The sequence below is a fragment of the Zonotrichia leucophrys genome, chromosome 17 (genome assembly GCF_028769735.1).
Source record: "Zonotrichia leucophrys gambelii isolate GWCS_2022_RI chromosome 17, RI_Zleu_2.0, whole genome shotgun sequence".
Lineage (NCBI taxonomy): Eukaryota > Metazoa > Chordata > Aves > Passeriformes > Passerellidae > Zonotrichia > Zonotrichia leucophrys.
Window position 1 is genome coordinate 7,267,679 of NC_088186.1, and position 22,250 is coordinate 7,289,928.

The window sequence follows — 22,250 nt, forward strand, 5'->3', positions numbered from 1 at the left end:
TGGATGCTACAAATACCCAATTTAAGCCATTATTGTCCTGCCTGTGTTAATTCTCAAATGTCTCCAGACCAAACTACTCAAACTGCAGACCCAGGTCCCATTGCAAGCTTCCCAATAAAATGAAGTCTTGGTAATGATTAAGTGACTTCAAAAAAAGAGTATTTTTGCTTTTGCTCTACCACATGTGATAGGACTAAACATGGTGACTCAGGTTCCAAACAGCAGAGATGTTGGAACCTTCACCCATGCTGGGGTGTAGGATGCTCCCATCAGGATGGGGCAGCAAGGAGAAGGCCTCCCATTAATTTTGAATGATGCATTTCTATCTCCAGCTATGAATAAAGCAGATCAATGACACCACAATGTTTTATGGGGCCTCCTGTGCAATGAATTGGGAGCGAGACAGGCAGGGAGATGGAGCCGACATGCAGATGAGATTTGTAAGTGAGGACATATTGATTATTTCCATCTCAGTTCAGGCAGTAATTCCACACAACGCCTCTTCCCCTGTTTCAGCTCATTATTTATGCCATAAAAACACTATCTCAATGATAATAACAGGCTTCATTTACAAGGCAGAGCATAAAGCATTGATGCTTAAGATTTCAGGAAGTGAGTTAAAGGAAGTGAGAGAGATTTAACAAGTCCAGGAGATGCACAAAACTGCTGAGGCTGATCTTGTGGCTTTTTATGCCCTCCAAAAAGAAGATTGAGAGCAGGTGTTAGATTACCAGGTTTTTTATTAATAACTCCAGGCTTGTATGAGGGCTGATTGATGGCCCAGTCAGCACTTTCCCAGCAAATAAAGCTCTCCTCCCTTTGTGCCATCAGTAGACTGTCCCAAAACAGTGAAATCAGGGCTGCTCCGGATCTCTCAGAGGAGGTTCCTCAGAGGATCCCATGTGATCCCTGCAGCACAGACAGGATTTATGGCTGGGATTTATCCACAGTGAGGATTTTGCTTCATTGCAACCACCACCATCATAACCAGAATGATTCATCCAGCACAGCTTCACCCTCCAGACCACCTGAGGAAATTCCTCCACCAGAACGGGTCCATGACAACACCTAGGCTGCAACCTGCATAAGGGAACATCACTCCAAGCATCCACAAATGAAGGGGAAAAACCCCATGTTTTAGGAGATATTTATTCTAATTGTTTACCACACCTTTACTTTGCAGCTGTGTGTGGGAAGCAGCCTGCTTCCCAAACAGCCAAAGGGCAGCTGGGGTTAATATCCTCCAAGAAAAGCCTCATGCCTTCAGCTCACTCCCTTAATTGCTAGAAAATGGCCCTTGAGCATTAAAACACAGCTGGTATTTCTGTGTTTCAGTCTCCGGAGTTATCATGTGGGCACAGAGCTGGGTACCCAGCCAGGCAGCCCAAAAGCCCTGGTTTAAACTGTGGTTAAGGCTGTGCAGAGTCAAGACAGAAAGAACAGCAAAAATTCCTCTTAATGCAGTGAGAAATTGTGCACTAAAGCAAGATCTATTAGAGCACAGAAGTGGAGTTAAGGTGTCCTGAGCACTGCTCAGCCCCTGCCATCCCCACAGCCAGGCAGTGCTTGATGGAGGCTCTGGAGCAGCACAGAAGTTCTGGTGCTCTGCAGAGCGTGATTGGGGTCTGCTTCCCTCCCTGCTGCCTCACTTCTGAGCCTTTAAGTGCTTAATGAACCCAGGTGAGAGGAACAGGGCTGAAATATTTATAGCTACAGCACTAAGCTGAGTGCACATGAGCGATTAGAACAATACCAGACAACATTATTTGCACAGTTACTGCCCAAGTCCTCCCGTACTCCAAGACAAAGCAGCATCAGCATTTTGCAGGACAGTAGGTGTAAGGATTCAAATTCTTGCTGGATTTATGTTCCTGACAGGACTTGAGGAATTATTCTTCCAAAGTACATCAAGGGATGCCCTTTTAACCTGGCTGTTGATAATTAGGAGGGCCAAGAGTGTCCCCAGTTGCTCTGGGAGCTCTAACTTGTCCTTGCACATCACTTCAGAACTAAGATTCTCCTCAGATGTTCTTGAAACTTTCAAGTTAAGTTTCAACCCAGTAATCCCAGTACATCCAGGAAAGGAAAAATTTCTTAAAAATATTTAGAGCAACATAGGAGAAAAGTGTCCCCTCCCAGAAGCAGCTGATTTGCTCAGGGCAAACTCTGACAGCAGAGGCCAGGCATTGCTGAAGGGAAAGGGATGGCTTTGTCATTCCTCAGGCATGAATGACAACCCTTGTAATGAAGTAAAGATAAAAGCTGTTCCAGAACTTATCTAGGAACCAGAGATGAGTCCAATCTCAAGTATTCAAGAGGCAAATCTCACATTTCCCCAAAGTCAGGAGAACGGGTGGGAAATACATTATTGATGAAGGCAGGCAGGAACCACAGCAGGTTATAAATGCAGGTGGTCTTATTTAAAACCATCCTGAAGATAAGAGATATGAGCAGGGAAACTGGGAAATTCTAGATTTTATTGTGCCCCTGCAAGTCACCTGGGGGCACAACCTGGCCTCTGCTGAGTGCACAAAGTTAATAGGAAACAAAAGCTCACAGCATCTTTGCCCTTCCCTGGTCTCTAAAACATCTCAGGTCAGCAAGGCTCTTCAGGACATGTCACCAACCCCACTGCTGGGCAGGACACTGTAATTATTCAGCCTTTGTGAATTTTTAAATATGAAACCTGTGTGCATGTTATTACAGCCCATCAGCTGGAAACCTGCCATCCCCAAAGGCCAAGCACAGCTCTGAGCTAAATTATGAGACTGAGAGCAAGGAAAGGAACACCTCCCTGTCAGCTCCTTCCCTTACTGCAGCCTTATGCAAATGGACCAAATAGAGCCAGAACTGACCCCAGACACAGAATAAATCCATCTAATAGCAGCAAGGAAGGAGGGGGAGGTAAGGGGAGGATCTGGACTAGGGAGGTGTGCAGTTATAGAGAAACATCTGTGGTACACCATGCCCTGAGAATCCTCTCCCTGACCACACCAAGCTTTCCTGATTCATTAAATCTCCTAACCTGAAACATGTTTAACTTTTGTGAATGTCACTGCAATCAGTGGCGAGAGGGAAAACATCTCTGGAGAGAGACAGCAGAAATGATAAAGGTTTTACAGCTCTACCCAAAGATATTCCCTTCGCCAGGAGAGAAGATGAGACTCTTGAAAGGGAAATGAGAAGAAAGAGGGGGGAAATGGGGTCATAACAAAATTAATCTTTACCCTCCTGAGCCATTCCTTGCCTCTAGACCATCCTGCTTCTGCCTTGCTGCCCCAGCTCTCTGCTCACCCACAAATGAAAGAGCACATCTTGCTCTGAAACCTTCCCTTCCTCCTACCCCTGCATGGAACTGGAGAATGAAAGAGATCACTTAAAGATGCTCCTGGGAATGGAAGTGGCCTTGGTGATTTTGGTGTGGTTTGTGACATCTTTGCTGCCTTTCAGTGGTGCACTGATGACCAGGCTGATCAGGCTGTATTTAACCCCAAGGGCTTGGCATGGGTGGGTTTGTGTGCTGCAGTTTGCTGTTCGTTGTGATTAAAAACACCTACTAAATACAGGAGTAACACAAGGACAAGCCAGGGGTCTTTCCTGGCTTCCTCTGGCCCATAATATAAGCCTTGCATCCTGCTCTAAGAAAGAAACTTGTATTGCTCTTTTCACCTTTTTAAACACTTGTGTAGCAGCAACTTCTCCTTTCTCCTACTTCTTCCTTTCCTTTTGAAAACAGAACTGTCAGCCTTTCTTTCATAAGAGCCACAGAAATTAAACTGTTGTGTTTTCCTCTGGCCTCTGATCTCAGCTAAATCACTGAATTAAAGCTAAATACCCCTTTTGCAAAGCAGGTATCCAAACCACAGTGCTCTTCAATTCTTACAGGGACTGCACAGAGTGACAGTTACCACAATATTTGTCATCTGCTTTGTTGTTACCCACTGGCACATCCAGCCTTAATTAGACAAGTACAAGTCAGCACATTAACTGCAACAGTGCTTCTTTTATTTTGGTTCTCTCCTGCCTGCAACCACAGCTCGACACTGCAAACCTCTGCGTGCAGATTTCTCCTGCAGCATTCCCACTGGAGCCAGGCAATTTGGATTTAATTAACCTGTTTGGAGTCATTGTTGTCTCCACACCATCTAGAGCAAGGGACAGAGGTCACTCAGTACCTGGCTTTGGTTTTCAATGAACCTCTTCATTCCTGTGGAATATTTGGTTTGCACAATACTTTAAAGGTGCAGCAGGAGTATTTGTGCCAGCAATCCTTCTCACAAAATGCTCTGACTGGACACAGCAATAAAAATAAAGGTCCTGTGCACACAGGCTGCTTCTCCACAAAAATACATGAGGTTTTCAAAGACCTTAAAAAGTCCCAGTCCTACTTGCACAAGTCTCTAAGGTGTCCCTGGGGTTAACAACCCTCCAGGAAGTTTGGGCTCATATTCAGCAACTCAGAATATTTTGGTAGATGACAGTAAAATTCTACTCCCTTGATGCTTGCCAGTTTCTCTTTTTCACATTAAACACTCCTATCTGTAAATGCTGCTCAGCTCTTATCACCCCAGAAAAGAAAGGCTCCTATCTGCTGCCTGCTGGGCCCTGCTCACCTCCACTCCCAGAGCCCAGCAAACTCCTCTCCACCTCATTTCCATGCACTGGTGTCAAAGGGGCTTCTGCTCAGAATGACAAACCAGTCCACAAATCACTTGGGAATCTTCTGCACTCAATTTGCTCCAGCTCTGCCTGGCAAACAAGAGACAGGAGGCACATATACATTACTACTGATTAGTCTGTGTCACCAGTATCAGCAGCCAGGCACACGGGCTGACCGGAACTTTAAATATTGATAACCAAACTAATCTATCATAGGCCCGGGAGAGTGACAGTTTCAGTGCATAACAGCAAAGGCTTTCTACAATAATCAAATACTCAATAATTCATGAAAATATATCCCTCCCAAATCAAATTGGAAGCTATTTTGTGTAATATATTATTTAAAATTCAATATCATAATGCACACAACTCCTGCTCCTACCACGGAGGAGCGTTTCAAAATGTGATTATGTGCGGACTCTATTTAAAAGTGACAATTTTACTTTTCATTTGTTTAACAGCTTAAATGGAAGAGCTCAACTGGAACTAAGTCGTCTGACAATGAAACCAAAGCCGACATAAGCAACTTTGGAAACTTCCTGACAGCTAAAAAGGATGAGTCTTCCTCATTGGTAACACAGATCAGTTCCCCACTCTGATGCTCACCTTTACAATTTTTTCAGTGTTTAGTGAAAGGAAATATTCTGAAAAACTGCCTGATAAATATTTTCAGTTCTGCTGGTCTGTCACCTTGGACTGTGCAAAAAAGCAAGAAAAATTTAAAAAAATCTTCTTGCAGTGTAGGTAACATAAAACAGCTTTGGCTTTGCATCTGTTTGTTCCTGTTGGAAAACCCATTTTGGTAAGGGAAGGCTGCCTGGTCCAAAGTGCCAAGAGAAAGGGGTTTTGCCCTTGTAAACTGAATGCACTGGAGCATAAAATAACATCAAGATTTGTGACAAGATCCATGGCATGCAGGCATCACTCCCCAGTGGTGGTGGGGCAGGGGTGAGGTGGCACCGTGTGATGGAGGGGACAAATCCTGTGACGTGGGCACAGGGGGAAGTGTGGCAGCCTGGGCTGCTGCCCCCAGGGCACAGAGCAGCTCTGAAACATAAAACTCCTTTGGGAAGAGGAAAATCTCAGCCTGCTTATGGAGTTCTCACAATGGGAGTTCACAGGAATTCAGAGTCAAGCACCAACTCTCCAGTCAGGTCAAATTCCAGTCTGTCCTTGTGTGTCTGCTGCAGGTTAAATTTGTCTTGTTCCCTCAAACAGTGAGGTTTAATGGAAGCAAATTTGAGGCAACAAACACTAAAATCTCATTTATTCCTTAAAGGCAAAAGATGAATGAATTTTCTCTTCTCATCTCTTGCTCTGTAATGACCACTCCCGACTCCTTTGGACACCTTGGATATTTGATGTCCTTTTGCCTGTTTTATTCCCTTTGCTCTGTACACCCAAATCAGAACAAAATTAAGTGTAAGCCCAAACATTGCTCCTTTCCACTGCAATGGGGGAGCTGAGCAGGTCTGTGCCTCTCCCAGGTGACGAAATAAAAGCAAACTTGGACATGTCTTCTCACTGCTGCTTGGGAGAGGGAGGTTGAAGAGCTGGCACAAAGCTCGTGACCATTAGAAACAACTGTTCCAGCTGGAAAGTTTAAGTTCCGGCTCTGCTCCCATCCCTCTGATTTTCAATAATTTCTAAGTTAATTTATCTCAGCTGAAGACACTGCTCTCATGTGCAGCACATTGTCAACCAAAACATGTCCTAGGACCAGTCCTGTCAGTTACTGCAAATACTTTAAGGTGTTTTTTGCACCAGAATTTCTTGTTTCTGCTTCCCTCCCATTATCATTTCCTATATACTCTGTGAGACATTAGAAATCAAGAATTTAAAATACTTTGGCTTAGCCTGTTTCCCTGTTCACCTCATTGGGGTTCTCAGCATCACATCAGATTCCTGGTGCTCTGCCACTGACATTCTGCATCATGTTAGAGCCCAAATGAAGGCACAGAGAGGTCAAAGTACTCACTTAAAGATCTGTTTTCAGAGCAGTTGAAGGCACTTATATGTTAAAGCAAAAGATTAAGAGGTGGTGACATGACAGTGAATGAAAATCCTTAATAGGAACATGCCAGGTATAAAAAAATTCCCCTGACAGAGAAAGGCAAAACAGAAATAGTGACTTCAAGTTTTAAAGAACATGTGAATCACCACCTGTTCCAGCAGAGGGATGAGTTATTCAGTGCTCCCATCTCCCTGTGGATGTTTGACAGCAGCAGTGACTTAATAGTGGGGAAAGACAAAGAGGAAATAGCAAGAAAACACAATTCTGTGGCATGGCATCACCAGTTTGGGTGATATTTTGGAGGTCAGAGTGGTTGCTAAATGTTCAGAAGATGTAAGATTTTTTTTCATCAATGAACCTCCAGACTGCTCTTGCTCTAACAGCTGTCTCTGGGTTTTCCCTATGAGCTATCAGCTGAATTCCTGCCACCACACTTGGAAAAGGACCTGAAGCACAGCAGCAATCCCACTTCCAGTGCCATGACCATGAGTGTTAAATGAAATTTCCATTGCAACAGGGCTTTGCAGATGCGTGCACATGGGTAGAACCAGAAGAAACATCCCTACTTCTGCAGAGCTCCCAAGACCTAGGAAAAGCTCCTAGGAAATGGCAATAAATAAATATAAAAAGAAATTTAGGATTTTGGTCATTATAGCAACATTCCCAAACCACAAGGCTGCAGATGTGGCAACAACATGTCTGCAAACCTCCTGTGCCCAAGCAAGCTGAAATAACTGGGAAGAGGGGGTAGATTTGGGTACCAACATCCCCCTGGGTGATGCAGTCAGTGTGGGTGAGTGAAGAGCCTTGTCTCTGAAGGGCTGACCACAAAAACCTGCCCAAACTGAAACAAGCATCTTTGAGGGGAAAAAATAACAAAAAAAAAAAAAAACAAAAAAAAAAAAAACCCACAACCAAAAAAACCACAAAAACCTGGAATCTGCAGCAAAATCAGCATGTGAGCAGCTGAAATTCTTTGGTGTGATATGGCTCTATATATGCAGGCATTCACACATGGCTGCATCTCACTTTTAAATGTCTCTCAAAAGTTGTATATTAAACAGAAGAAGGATTTTTCCGGGAACTAACACAGTTGGCAGCCTTTTGTCTCTATTTTTTTAAGAGTAATTTATGAAAGAAGAAAAGCAGCAGAGTCAATTTAAAAAAAGGCTGCAGCCTGGACTTTGATAGATGAACAGATCTACCAACAAAACCTCTCAGTTTTCACTGAGCACTCCATCTTCTCATCTGCTGCTCCTGGTGAGGAGAGAAGAGGGAAAGCAGGCAGCAGAATAGAGGAAAGACCTGGGTGATGGTTAAACTGGGGAATAATCAACTGAGGGATCTGTGACCGTGTTCACAGGGGTCTGAGGATGAGGGAAAAGATGAGGATCTGACTCCATGTTTCAGAAGGCTGATTTATTATTTTATGATATATATTATATTAAAACTATACTAAAAAAATAGAAGAAAGGATTTTATCCAAAGGCCAGCTAAGAATAGAAAAGGAAGGAATGAATAACAAAGGTTTGTGTCTCAGACTCTCTGTCCGAGCCAGTTGACTGTGATTGGCCATTAATTAGAAACAACCACACGAGCCAATCACAGATGCACCTGTTGCATTCCACAGCAGCAGATAATCAATGTTTACATTTTGTTCCTGAGGCCTCCCAGCTTCTCAGGAGGAAAAATCCTAAGGAAGGGATTTTTTATAAAAGATGTCTGATTTTCATAAAAGGATTTTCATAAAAGATCAACTTCCCTGTTCGTTTTTTGTTTGTTTGTTTGTTTGTTTTTTCCCAGATCAAGAGCTGAGCATTTCCTGCTCCTCCTCCAGGAGGGGTTGAGCGAGATGGCAGCAATTCCCACTCCAACCTGTTGGAAGAGTCCAGGATAACTCCTTTCCCTGTGGCTCCAGGGGAGGGGTCCCTCTGACAATCTGGGATGTTGTGCCAGGCAGTTTTAAGAGCTCCAGCTGTAATTCCTGGGAGGTGACAGCAGATAACAGCACTTTTCCCAGCTGGTTGTGCAGACCTGCTCTCAGGCAGCACTGGGTTTGATTCTAAGGGTGTTGCTTCAATAGTGCTGATTTCCTGTGTTGATTCCTGAAACTGTCTCAGCCAGCAGCAACCAGACTTTAAAAACATTGGAATTAATTAGGACAAATGCAATTTCCTATCCAGAAGCATAGTGAGGGAGTCTAGGGACTTCCAGGCAAAATTTAGAGCAGAATTTCAGGTGCAAGATGAGATTTCTGGGAAGGGTTGACATGAATTGGGGCACATGGGAAAGGTAACAGCCCCTTGAGTGTTTGGGTGCCACCCTGGCACTGATGCCCACAGTCCCAGCCCCATCAGCAGCTCTTGTCTTTCTGCACCCTCAGCAGAGCTGCTGCCCACCACACAACCAGATCCTCACACAGATCTCATGTGATATTTTTAAACACATCTCTCTTCTAAGTTTAAAATCAAAGTAACTTCCAAGGCTCAGCATTTTTTTTGTTCAGTGAATGTCTTAATTTGTGACAAGTGCTATAGGAGGAAGCAACACACTTTGTGCTTTAAAATCTGTTCCTGTCCCTCAAGTAGAGCCTTTCTCCTAAACTGGAATTTGTAACCCTGAACTCTTCAAAGCAGAAAAACCCTGTAGATATTTGAAAGGAAACAGAAATCAAGTAAACAAAAGAATAATCACATTCAAGTAGGTTGACTTCAAGCATCAGCACCAACAGAACACACAACAAGCAAAATAAATACATATGAAATTGGAAAAGAATCTGCTTGATGAGGATCTTCTGTATTTCTGTAGCAACACTGAACATTTCCTTCTCCAGTAAAGCCAGTATCACACCACACCAAGATGGAAGAATCCCATGCAAGACTAGGTGAAAGCAGTTTTAAGCAAAAAAAAAAGGAGTAAAAAAAGGAGTAGTTTCTTGAGCAAAACACAAAATGAAAGTGAAAACTGAAATGAAAGGAAGCAGTCATTCAAGTATCAAAGGAACACAGCTCTGCTCCTGCTGTCACTGTGGCAGTGCCTCCTAAGATCACACCTGCAGATCCCATCATTCATCTTTCTCCTAAATCCCCAGATCCTGGAGTCATTTGATGACACAAGAGTCACATGTCAAATCAAATTTCACCCTCACAGGGGAAGAAAAAAAGCTTGGAAAAACCCCAATTATTTTAAAAAATTAAATACACAGAATAATTTATGAAATAAATTATTTTTTAGCCTCCCTAAAAAAACATTGTTTCCCTCCTGTGGTGCTTGGTAGAGGCAAGAGAACACCCAGAGCTGTTGTGCTCCAGCCTTTCAGCATCCATCCACTCCTTGCTCTTTCCCCAAATCCTACCTGAGCTCTAGGATCTGCAGCACAGCTTTCCCTCTTCCTTGCTCTGCACTGCATCATTGCACGAGGCTCCCTCCCTGCACTCCCTCCCCCGGCTCTGCACAGCTCCTCTGCACTGCAGCACTGCCAAACCCAGCAATTCAGCCCTTATCCCTGCTCTGTGCCACCCTGGAGCCTTCCAGCCTGCCCTGCCCCACTGCCAAACCCAGCACATCCAGCTCTGTGCCACCCTGGAGCCTTCCAGCACTGCCAAACCCAGCTCTGTGCCATCCTGGAGCCCTCCAGCACTGCCAAACCCAGCTCTGTGCCATCCTGGAGCCTTCCAGCACTGCCAAACCCAGCTCTGTGCCATCCTGAAGCTTTCCAGCCTGCCCTGCCTCACTGCAGCACTGCCAGAACCCAGCACATCCAGCTCTGTGCTACCCTGGAGCCCTCCAGCACTGCCAAACCCAGCTCTGTGCCATCCTGGAGCCTTCCAGCCTGCTCTGCTCCAATGCAGCACTGCAAAATGCAGCACCCCAAGCTATTTTCCCTGCTCTCTCCTACCCTGGAGCCTTCCAGCCTGTTCTGCTACACTGCCAGAACCCAGCACATCCAGCTCTGTGCTACCCTGCAGCCTTCCAGCCTGCCCTTCCTCACTGTAGCACTGCCAAACCCAGCACTCCCAGCCCTTCTCCTTGTTCTTTTCTACCCTGGAGCCTTCCAGCCTGCCCTGCTCCACTGCCAAACCCAGCACATCCAGCTCTGTGCCACCCTGGAGCCTTCCAGCACTGCCAAACCCAGCTCTGTGCCATCCTGGAGCTTTCCAGCCTGCCCTGTCTCACTTCAGCACTGCCAGAACCCAGCACATCCAGCTCTGTGCCACCCTGGAGCCTTTCAGCCTGCCCTGCTCCACTGCCAAACCCAGCACATCCAGCTCTGTACCGCCCTGGAGCCTTTCAGCCTGCTCTGCTCCACTGTCAAACCCAGCACATCCAGCTCTGTGTTATCCTAGAGTCCTACAGCCTGCTCTGCTCCACTGCAGCACTGCCAAATCCAGCACTCCAAGCCATTTTTCCTGCTCTCTCCTATCCTGGAGCATTTCAGCCTCCTTTGCTCCACTGCCCATCCCCTCCAGCTCCCTCCTCTCAGCTCCAGGGTTCAGTTTTCCACCCTAGCACCTCCAAATCCCCAGGCTCTGCCACCTCCCTCCTGTGCCCCATGGCACAGTCCAGCCCTGGAGCATCACAGCTCCCGTTTTCCTTCTGCTCAAAACCAGGCTGGAGAATCCCAGAGCTTTTTGTGACCATCTTTGATGCTCTTTAACCCACACCCATGGTGCTGCAAGGATTCCTCTCCTGTCTCAAGACACCCCTCATCCTTCAGCCACATCCTGCCCTCCCTCCACCCCTCAAACACAGCTTTAAAATCTCTGTATTTGTGCACAAGTCCACATTCCCTGCTCAGGGACATCAGAGCACCCTTGGCAAGTACAGACTTTAGAGAGTTGTCCTGGATTTACTAACAGGAGGTCATGCCTAACAAACTTGATTAATTTCTTTGAGGAGGTGACAATGACAAGGGACTGGGCAAGGAAATAAAGCATAATTCAATCAGACTTCAAGAGCCCTTTGATACAGTACCACATAAAAGGCTAATTTATAAGGTTAATATGGATGGCATTGATAGCAAAACACTTATCCATGTAAACATCTTTCTTTTAATTACTCTGCAAAGAAAGTAGGAGGCAAAGCAAACAGTGGCTGATCACAAGAACAGGAAAAGGAAATTACCACAGGAACTTCAGCTCTTTGTGCACTCATACCCATGGCTGGTAGGGATTTTCTTCCAGCACCTTCTAAGATAATTCCTTATAGATGTCTCTCATCTTGGTGACCAAACAGGCTACACAAGGTGAGGGGAGATTGTCACATTCTTATTGTGCCTCCCCAGGACACCTGGCATTTATAGCTGCATTAATAGTGGTTTAATAAAAGGCACCATGTCAGAGGAGCTGCTGGTGTTCCAAGCACAGCAGTCTGGGCAGGTACACACAGGGTGTTAAACAAAGCCAAGAATGAGGACAAAAACCAAGACTCAAACATCAAATTACCACAGGAACTTCAGCTATTTGTGCACTCATTCTCATGGCTGGTAGGATTTTTCTTCCAGCACCTTCTAAGATGATTCCCTATAGATACCTCTCACCTTGTAGCTACCCAAGGTGAAGGGACAAAGTCACATACTTATTGTGCCTCTCCAGGACACCTGGCATGGTGTCATTTATAGCTGCATTAATAAAAGGCGCCATATCCGAGGAGCTGCTGGCTTTCCAAGAACAGAAGGCTGGGCAGGTACACACAGGGTGTTAAACAAAGCCAAGAATGAGGACAAAAATCAAGACTCAAAGATCAGAAGGCAGCCTTAGGCTCAGCAAAGCAATCCTACCTGTGTGCAGCTCCCCAGGGGACAGGTGTGCTCCTGCAGCTGCCTTGCTCCGTGGTTACCACAGGCTGAGGGTCACCACAGCAGAACAGTTCCCTTGCCTTCAGCTGCAGCCTGTGTTCTTCTTGGTCATTAAAACATCACCTAGCAGAATGAAATCACCCTTCATTCTCAGTAAGTACAGAAAAGGAAGAGATTTTCCCTTTCCTGGTCCAGCAGGAGGTCCAGGCAGACACCAAGGTGCTGCATGATCCTTGCACCACCACCCATCTCCTCCCCAAACCAGAGCCTTCAGCCTGGCCACTGCTCCTCTCTGCCAGCACAGCCAGTGCTTCCCTCTGTTTTCCCAGAAAAAAAAAAAAAAAAGCACATCTGTTTTCTGTAAATGCTGTAAATTAGTTAATGTTTGTAAAGTGCTCTGCTCGTGTGAAGTGCTCCATAATTACTACATATTATCAATATAATTCGGCTGGATTGTGCCACAGCCGCCTCCTCTCTTCATTTGCAGCTTGGAGAGAGTTTTCTTAGACATCAGCTCTTGGTGCCACCCATCTCAGAACTGCCCTGACCTCACTTGAAGGGGAATAAACCCAGCCCTGGGTACATCCCTGGCACCCTTCACCTCCTCTCCATTCAGGAGGCAGAGTGAGGGATCCCTCCTGAGGAAGAGGAGCTGCTATTTGGGAAGGGCTTGAAGTCCACAATTTAATACCCCCAGAATTTGTAACAGCTACTGAAAATATCCTAAATATCAGGAAATCAGCAGCCTGGCTAGTGATGGGCTCAGAATTTGGATTGGAAGTCCCTGGTCTGCAATTAATAGGAGTGATCTGTTGAGGCACCTCACTGCTCATATCAATACATCCCCTAAAATGAACACAATCTGAACAACCATGACCTGCTTTTCCCAGCTTCCTGCTCCCTAGCACCCTCTTCCAGCAAATCCTGCATTTTTCAGGTCTCAACAAAACAAAGCCTATATAAAACACTTCCTAGTTCTAGGCTAAAACCTGATAGAAAAAATAAATTTTCATATTAGAGAAATAAACTGAATAATAGGCAATCTAACTCTCCTTAAAAGATACAGAAAGAACTTGAAGAAAGTCTTAAAATTCATAGCTTATAGAAAATAGAACCCTAAAGAAAATAAATGCTAAAAACCACTAAAATAAAAAGACCAGGAGAAAAACTCCCTGCTTCTCTAAGGTACTGCTGCCCATCCCTCCTGGATTTAAAGGACCGATGAGCAGAAGTGGTGCCAGCTGGGAAAACAATTGGGCAGAAAAAAATCAACAATTTGAAGGTACTTTCTAGTTTTATTTCTAACTCCTGGGACAAATAATCTAACTTGAGGGCAACATTCCCCACAGATCTGTCAAATTATTAAAGTGGAATGATGGGAAAAATATTTGGCCTGTGACAAGATGTATTTAAAATTGCTGAAGTGAGAAAAAGAAAAAAAATGTTACCAGAATATCTGTTCTTTCTAAAAACAAAAACTATCAGACTATGAAAAGGGTGTGATTGGAAAGCCAGAAGTTTTCTGGTGTACATAAAATACTTCACAAGGCACTAAATGATCTGATTGACCCAAACTTACATCAGTGCTTTTTTACAAGTGTTACCTGAGAAGGAAATTTTCTGCATTTCTGTGTGATAGGAAACTTTCAAATGTGGAGTCTCACTGATAGGGAGGTAATCCTGTCCAAGCATGGACAATGATTTAATCCATCCCAGCTTGCCTGGGAAACCCATATTCAGGAGGAAATGTCTGGATTAGGCTGGTCAAAATCATGGAGAAGCGGATTTCCAATTCACAGTTTATGTGTTCTGAATTTGTCTCATAACAGTTTTTGATTTCAGAGGTTTTAACATTTGAACTCTCACTTTCTGAGAGGCTTCCCTTTGTTCCCTGATGGGATAGATGGAAATACTGGATTCAAAATGCCAAAATGCAGCAAATCAGACTGATAGCTGATTCTTCTGGCTCAATCTGTAGCTGATAACAGAGCAGTATTTGAATTTCCAGCAAATTTAAATATAATGTTCGAATTATTTCAGATAAAATTGAGAATATTCCAGTGTTTTTTAAGCATGTGTCATGCTGTGGCTTGGGACCTCTGTGCTGCTCTCCAGCTTTGTCAAATTCATCTGGTTAACCTGGAACTTTCCAGTTTCTCTCCCTGTTTTTAGTATCACATGAATGGAGGGGTCTTGGTGCTCTGAAATCTTTCCAAGAGAGACAAGGAGTCTACAACACTTCTGGCATGGGTGTGATTATAAAGCAGTAGAGGGGAAAATGGTTCTATAAAACAGTGGTCCAGATCATCTGCAAGTGCAAATGGGTTTGGCTCTGTTGAGATCAGTGGAGCAATGTCAATTTACAGCTGCTGAGGCTCCTGCTTAGTCTGCAGACCTGGGGCACAGCAGCTGCAGCACCTGGACTGCAAATCCTGAAGGAATAGATTTCAGAGGAAGCTCTTGCTTGTTATGGTACAGGCAGAAGGAAAGGTATTTTCCTGAGTTTTATTTCGTTGGAGGGAGAAAGAATAGGATTAAATGTCTGTTTAAAAGACAGGAGAACTGGGCAGAAACAAATCCTTTGGAGGGGCTCTGCACCAGACCCCTCTCCTGGTCCCTTCCTTGTTGTCCAGCATTGCCTGTAACTGCTGGTTGAGGCTTTTTCTCTCTCAAATACATCCCTTGCTTCTCATTTTACAAAGTGAGAGGGGTTGCTTTAAAGAAAAAAAAAAGTTCCAGATTATAAATGCATCCTATTAGGGTTTCTTTTTCTTTCCTTCCAGACAAAAGCATTTCTGCTTCCAAGCTTGACAGACCTCCCGACCCTGCTGATGTGGGTGGATGGCTCTGCATGTTCTGAATCATTTGCTTCCTTTTCAAGTGTTACTTTCCCCTTATTTCAATTACCCTTCCTCTGTAATTACTGGGGCTGCTCCAGCGAGCAGAGCAGAGCGCTGTGGAGCTGACAGCCCGGCTAGCAGCAGGGTGGGCTGCCCATGCCATCCACATCCTCATCCTGCCAGTGAAATCCCCATCCTTATCCTGCCTGGCCATCCACATCCTTGTCTTGTCCATGCCATCCACATCCTCATCTTGCCCTGTCCGTGCAATCCCTGTGCAGTGTTCACAGGGGTTCTTAGATTGGGGAAGAGACGAGGATCTGACTCCATGTTTCAGAAGGCTTGATTTATTATTTTATGATATATATTACATTAAAACTATACTAAAAGAATAGAAGAAAAGGTTTCATCAGAAGGCTAGCTAAGAATAGAATAGGAAAAAATGATAACAAAGGCTTGTGGTTCGGACAGAGAGTCCGAGCCAGTTGGGCCGTGATTGGCCATTAATTACAAACATCCAACATGGGCCAATCACAGATGCACCTGTTGCATTCCACAGCAGCAGATAATCATTGTTTACATTTTGTTCCTGAGGCCTCCCAGCATCTCAGGAGGAAAAATCCTAAGGAAAGGATTTTTCATGAAAAGATGTCTGTGACACAATCCCCATCCTTGTCCTGCCCATGCAATACCTCATCTTGCCTGTGCAATCCATCTCGGGGCTTTAGCTGCTCAGAATGACTCCCAGATGCTTTAGAAAGTCTCTTTCCCCAGCCCAGCACTCGAAGAAGGAGTCAGAGCTCCTCAGTCTCACTCTCAAGGTTGTTTATTGTATCTTATCTATAGAATTCTTTCTCCTGTCCAGCTGAAGTCCCCTCAGCAAGACAGACAGAGGCACTCTGCCTGCCCCTGGGGCAGGGTTATCTTTTTATATTAAAAACTATGTGTACAATGTTTACAATTGCTTTCCAATACCAATCACCTATGTTAGACAGTGAGCTTCTACTCTAAACCAATCTAAAAGTGCCAACATTGGAGAAGGAGGAGGAGAAGTAGAAGAAATAGAAAAAGGGGAAGAAGAAGACAGAGGAGGAGAAGGAGAACGAGAAGAAGGGGGAGGAGAAGGAGAAGGAGGAGGCAGATTCCTCCATCTTGCTCCCTGAACCCCTATTCTAAAAACACCAAAAACTCTATTTTTCACCCTGTGATAAATTCACCATCATTCTACTTAAACTTTCGTGGCTTGTAATTCTTCATATGAAGGTTGGTAATTGTTTTTTCCAAGGGCTAAATCAAAGGCACAGGGGTCTTGGGCTCTGTGCTAAGGTCTCTGAGCTCCCCTGGACAGGGGTTTGAGTCCTCCAGGTCAGCCAGAGGAATTTCCTGGGTTCTGACAAACCCACATCCTCATCTTGCCCATGCAATCCCCATCCTTATCTTGCTCAGGCACTGGGCAGAGTGGATGTTTAATAGCACAGGAGGAATTGTTGGAGGATATTCAGCCTCCCGTGCTCTGTAGAGGGTTCAGTGCCCAGCCTTTCAGCGGGATGAGCTGTGTGTAATTGCTCTGCCTGCTCCTGCAAGAGTTATAAACCAGAGGTGCAGGGATCACCTCCCTTCATTCCCGCTGAGTGATTGCCTTGCTGACAGCAGGAGGCAATGGAGCTTGGTCCCACACCTATTTGAGACATCACTCTGGGCCCCTGGATTAATAATTATTGATTATTAATCAATAATTAGTATTGATTTTATTATTTACAGAAGGTTGATTAATTTCTTTATTATTATATCTATTATTATTAAGAAACCTGTTGCTTTTACAGACAGTTAGGACCTAATTAGTCCTCCAATCCAAACACCATCACCATTGGCTAATTAATAAACCATCCTTTGGGAAACAAATCTCCATAACACATTCCACATTTTCACAACCACAGGTGCAGCAGGTTAAGATAAGAATTGTTTCTCATTCTTTTCTCTGATCTTCTCACAGACTTTTGCCTAGGACAATGCTTGGGAAAGTTGTTTCTCTCTGTGACCAGAGAGCTGCTATCACATATTTGAGCTGTGGGGAGTCTTTTAAGGAAATTTCAAAGGGATCATTTTGGTCCCCCAAAAGGTGCAACCAGCTCTGGTGTGAGTAGGGCAGGGACAAAAAGTGATGGTGTGGTCGGGCTGCTGAGGATGATATGTATGGGAGAACTGTTCTGGGGCCAGGGATGAATCTGCTTCCAATTCAGTTTTGTTCTCTGTGGTTTCTAGAAAACAAACAAACAAACAAAAAACCCCTAAAATAACAAACCAAACCAAGCAAACAAAACATCCACAAAACAAAACCAAACAAAATTAACCCAAACAAAACAACAAATAAAACCCACCAACCTTCCCCCAAAATGAAAACATCCCCCCCAAAAGCTCAAAATAAAAGCCAAATACCTTAAAAAAAACCAATCAAGCAAAACCCCCACAAACCAAAGCAAAACAACACCGCTTCCAAAAGACCCTCAAAACCGCATAAACAAAACCCTAAAACCAAAGCAAAAAAAAATCCCACAAAAAAAACCCCACCGAACAAAAAACCCCAAAATCTTGACTTTTTAAATTCTGATTTTCATCTCATTCATTGCCAAATTTAAACACTATGTTTCGTACAGGAATTCTGCAAAGTGGCACATTTTTGTTAAATATCAAGCTTTATTCAAAAGAGAGAGGTTCAGCTTCTATGTTACAAGTCAAGTTTCCAGAAAAGCTCTGCCCTATCTATTCTAAGAAAATGCTTTATTAGGTAGTTTTCCAAAAGTTAATATTATTTCCGAGGCTTCTTCCTGACTTCTATCCCTGTAAAAGCTCTTTTCACTGAATATCCCATCCATACACTCTGCTAATAATGTGATGCCTATTATTAGCACATGGGGATATTGGAAAAGTATCTATTCAAAAGGCCCTAAAACCTATTCCCAAATAAAGAGGAGCTGCAGCAGTTCAGAAAAGGCAAAACTGATTGGTGTTAATTGTAGAGAATGGGATTTTTTTTAAAGCCAACTAATTGCACTTTTCAAATTTAATTTTATATTGAAATTCTAGGAGGTGACAGCCTGGAGAGAGGGTGTCAAAAGCTTTCCTAGCAGCAATTCAGGGTCCTGCAGGAGGGGCTGGAGTTGCTGTTGTTGCTTCTCTGTGTGTTTGGCACAGGCACCTGTTGGTTATTCACAAAAACAACATCATCCCTTGCATTATTTAATCTTTCTATGAAAGACATGAAGCTACTGGGCTGACTGGCTGGGCAGTACCAGAGGATAAAAACACAGGATTATTTTTTCTCATGATTCATTTAGGGAATTAAAGGTGTAGCAAATAACATGTGAGAGTCTGGGTTGTAGCTAAAGTGATTGATTTTTTTTTTTTTTTTGTGATTTTTTGGTTGGTTGGTTGGTTTTGGGTGTGGCTTTGTTGTTTTGGGGTTTTTTGGGGTTTTATTTGGTGGTTTTTTTTTTTTTTTGCTACTTATGCACACAACTTTCTGCTTGGTTCTGCTCTCCTTGTGCTCAGACAGCAGGTAAAGGAGAGACGTTGGCCAGATAAAATTGTAGGAGGAGGGATGATAGAGAAAGGAGCAGGGCAAGGAAGAAGAAAAACAGAACAGCCAGATGAGTTTGGGTCCTTTTTTCTTTTTATTTTTTTCCAACACTCAAAGATTTCTACGCAGAATTAGGAGTGGTGAGGAAGATTGTTCCACTCTGGAGTAGGAAAGATTCGTTTTTATTTGACTTTTATTGGAGCTGCCTTAGGAATAAAAGAGCAGCACCATCTCAGACATTTGTACACAGCCAATCAAGGGGACAAGGGAAGCCACAGCTTCTCCACCCCAGAGGAAATACCATAATGGAAATGCCATAATCTGTTGGGTCCTTGAAAGAATGGGACCAAATATTGTTATTTAGGTACTATTTTTGTATTTCTATATATATTTTTATTTTGGGTGCAGCAACAGAGGCGAGGGACTGCTTAAAATTTCCTTTGACCCTTTTAAGTGTTCCTGGGAGCCAAAGGTGTGCCCAGGAAAGAAACATTAAATTACAACCATGGCTCAGACCCCTAAAAGGGTCTGGCAGCTGCAGGAAGCAAAGGCAAATAAAACCCAGGACTCTCAGAAACGCCCCTGGATCTTCAGACCTTCTTGAAAGCTGGAATACTTCTTTTAATTCAGTATAAACAGATGAGGTCCAAGCCAGCCCAGCACCATGGGCAAACCTGGAAGGAAAAGAAAGATTGATTTATCTTCAGCTGGTTGCTTCTTTCAAAACCTGAAGGTTCATGCATTGGCAGAGTTATATCTGCAAAAGGATCAAAAAATTTTCCTCATATTTCCCTTATTCACAGAAACTTTGGGTTGTGGCAGGAGTGAAACCTCCTGTGAAGAATGGACTTCAGCTCTGCTTGGATGCGATGGGAGGGGAAAGTGATTTCCATGATTTTCTGAGAGCAGAGGAGCTCCTCTCATTTGACACTCACTGAGGGGGGGTAGGAGAGGGCACTTGCCTGGGGAAAGGGTCAGCAGTCTGAGGTCAGCAACATTTTGGCTCATTTAAGGATTTTGGACAAACCGAACTTGTGAGCGGCTGGGACAAAGGCTGAGCAGCTCTCTGTGTGTGCCGTGGGGAATCTGCTGGTGTCAAACTCAGCTTTTCTTCTCACCCCTGGCCAGGCAGAGGGTTGGTCCTAAAAGCACAAAATTATGAAACAATTTAGAGTTGTCTCTGTATCTCAGTTTCTCTACCAAACACAGGGTTTTAATTTTTCAGAGCAGTCAGACCCTGCCCCGGCTCAGTCCCAACCCTGAGGATTTTCCAGCTTCACCTGACCCTGGCAAACAGCAAATGGGCTGCAGCCTTGATGTGGTTGCTCTTTCTGAGCCTCCCCTCATTCCTGCTGCTCTGTTCTGCCCTCCCTTGCCTCCTCAGCCTCCTGCTTAACTTTCTCTGGCTTTCACAGTTGTCATTCTTCAAAATCCAAGATGGGATTGAACTTAAACCTTGAGCTAACAGTGGAGTGCCAGGCTGGCATACATTTCTCTCCCAATTAGAATGGATGAAAAGCTTAGGGGGAATATTTAGTGGGTCTGTATGGCTGGAATTTACACCAGGAAATCTCTGTGCAGGTGCTCACCCCACGAATTGCCTTGGCTTTGCCTCACCTTTGCTCAAACAGCAGAAACTCATGAAATGCAAAGTCAGAGAGCTTTGAATGCTAAGCCACATGGAATATTTGTTCTTCAACCAGGCAAAACTTTTATATAATCAGGGTTCAGATGCAGGTGTTTGCTGGATTATGCTCTCTTTGCTGTGCACACTGGTCTCTGTTCCTAGGGCAGGCAGATCAGAAAGTTTGCTGGCTGAGCAATTCAGAGAGTGCCTAAAACACATCAGAATTAAGAGACATTTTACTTCACTGCCATCCTCCAAATTTCCTGTATAATGCTGTGCCACCAAGAAAAACAAAATAGACACATGAAGAACATGACCATCACTACAAAATTAATTCCTTTCTGGAAGAAAGAATGTCCCCTGCATATGCACACACTTGCAACATATTTGTAGATCACCTGCTGTGTGTTTTGGGGCTCCTACTCACTGCTTTGCCCTTCTTCCCCAAGTCTGGGTTTTCCAGTACAATAAGAACCACCAAATTTACCTTCTGCACCTGGACCATGCAGATTCAGAGACACAGAAAAATAACCCTGAGAGCTGCCAAAAGATTTATTTTTCTTTCTTACTTTTGAAAGGCTTTGCCCTGGCAAATCAGTTCACTGTGTACCAAAGATTATTAGGGCATCTTATTTAAAACTTATGATCTAATTAGTGGCTTTAATGGTAGTTAATTACACAGAGAGCAACAAAGCAGTTATATTTCCTACCAGGCTTCTTCTAAGTCAAGGTGCAGGTACTTATCTAGGGCCATAAAGGAGAGTGGCTACCACACTTAACATCTAATTACACAAAATTGTCCACAGTAATTATGAGCAATGTGATTTTATTTATCTGGCTTAATTACTGGGGCTATGCACAGGCTGTGACCTGGCACGGTGACAGGGAGGACAGAGAGAGGGAAAAGTGCCCTCCCCAAAGTGAACACTGGGGTGGAACTGCATCCTCCTGAGCATCCTGAGCACAAGTTCAGGCCCTGCTCACAGCCCAGCAGTGCTGCTGAAAGGTTTGGGGGCCCTCTGATCCCAGGGGTTCACAGGAACCATGGACACACACACTATGGACAAGGGAGAGCCTTTGCTGAGCCCCACGAGATGCTCAGGATTGGTTTTCTCTCACCACTGTTACCAGCAGGGATAAAAAGGACAATTCATCCTCTTATTCAGCAGAAGGGACATTCTGTTCCCACCATCCACATCTTAAATCTTTCCCAGATATTCGTTGCTAAATATGCTCTAGAAAATTTCAGGGCACCTCCAAAAACTCAGTGTCTGGTGCAAAACCACTTTTCACTCTCAGAGGGAAGCAGAGCAAGTGTTCTGGCTGACTTTAGACTATTGTTCATCTCCTTAACTTTTAACTGGTGTGTGCATGGACACAAACCCAGGTACAGCTTAACCCTTCCCAGTGTCATTACAGAAACCTGCCCTGTATTGGGATCAATCTCCATTATTTACAAATCCCAACAGAATGAGTAACCACAGTGCTTGAGCCCATAAGTACAAGAATAGGTTATGACAATTATGAGTGAAATGTGGTTCCTTGGATTTGTCCTTTTACCCCATTGGACCAGGTGGAAATTTGTTAGTGAGAGATGTGTTAGTGCTGTCCAAAAATCCAGGCAGGCTGTTACACTTCTTTTGACAATAAAAGTAATGAGTGCTTAAACAGGAGGCTGAGACATTCTTCAGTTTATATCAGTATCTTCTGCTGGCCAATCTCTGTCCTCTCATTAA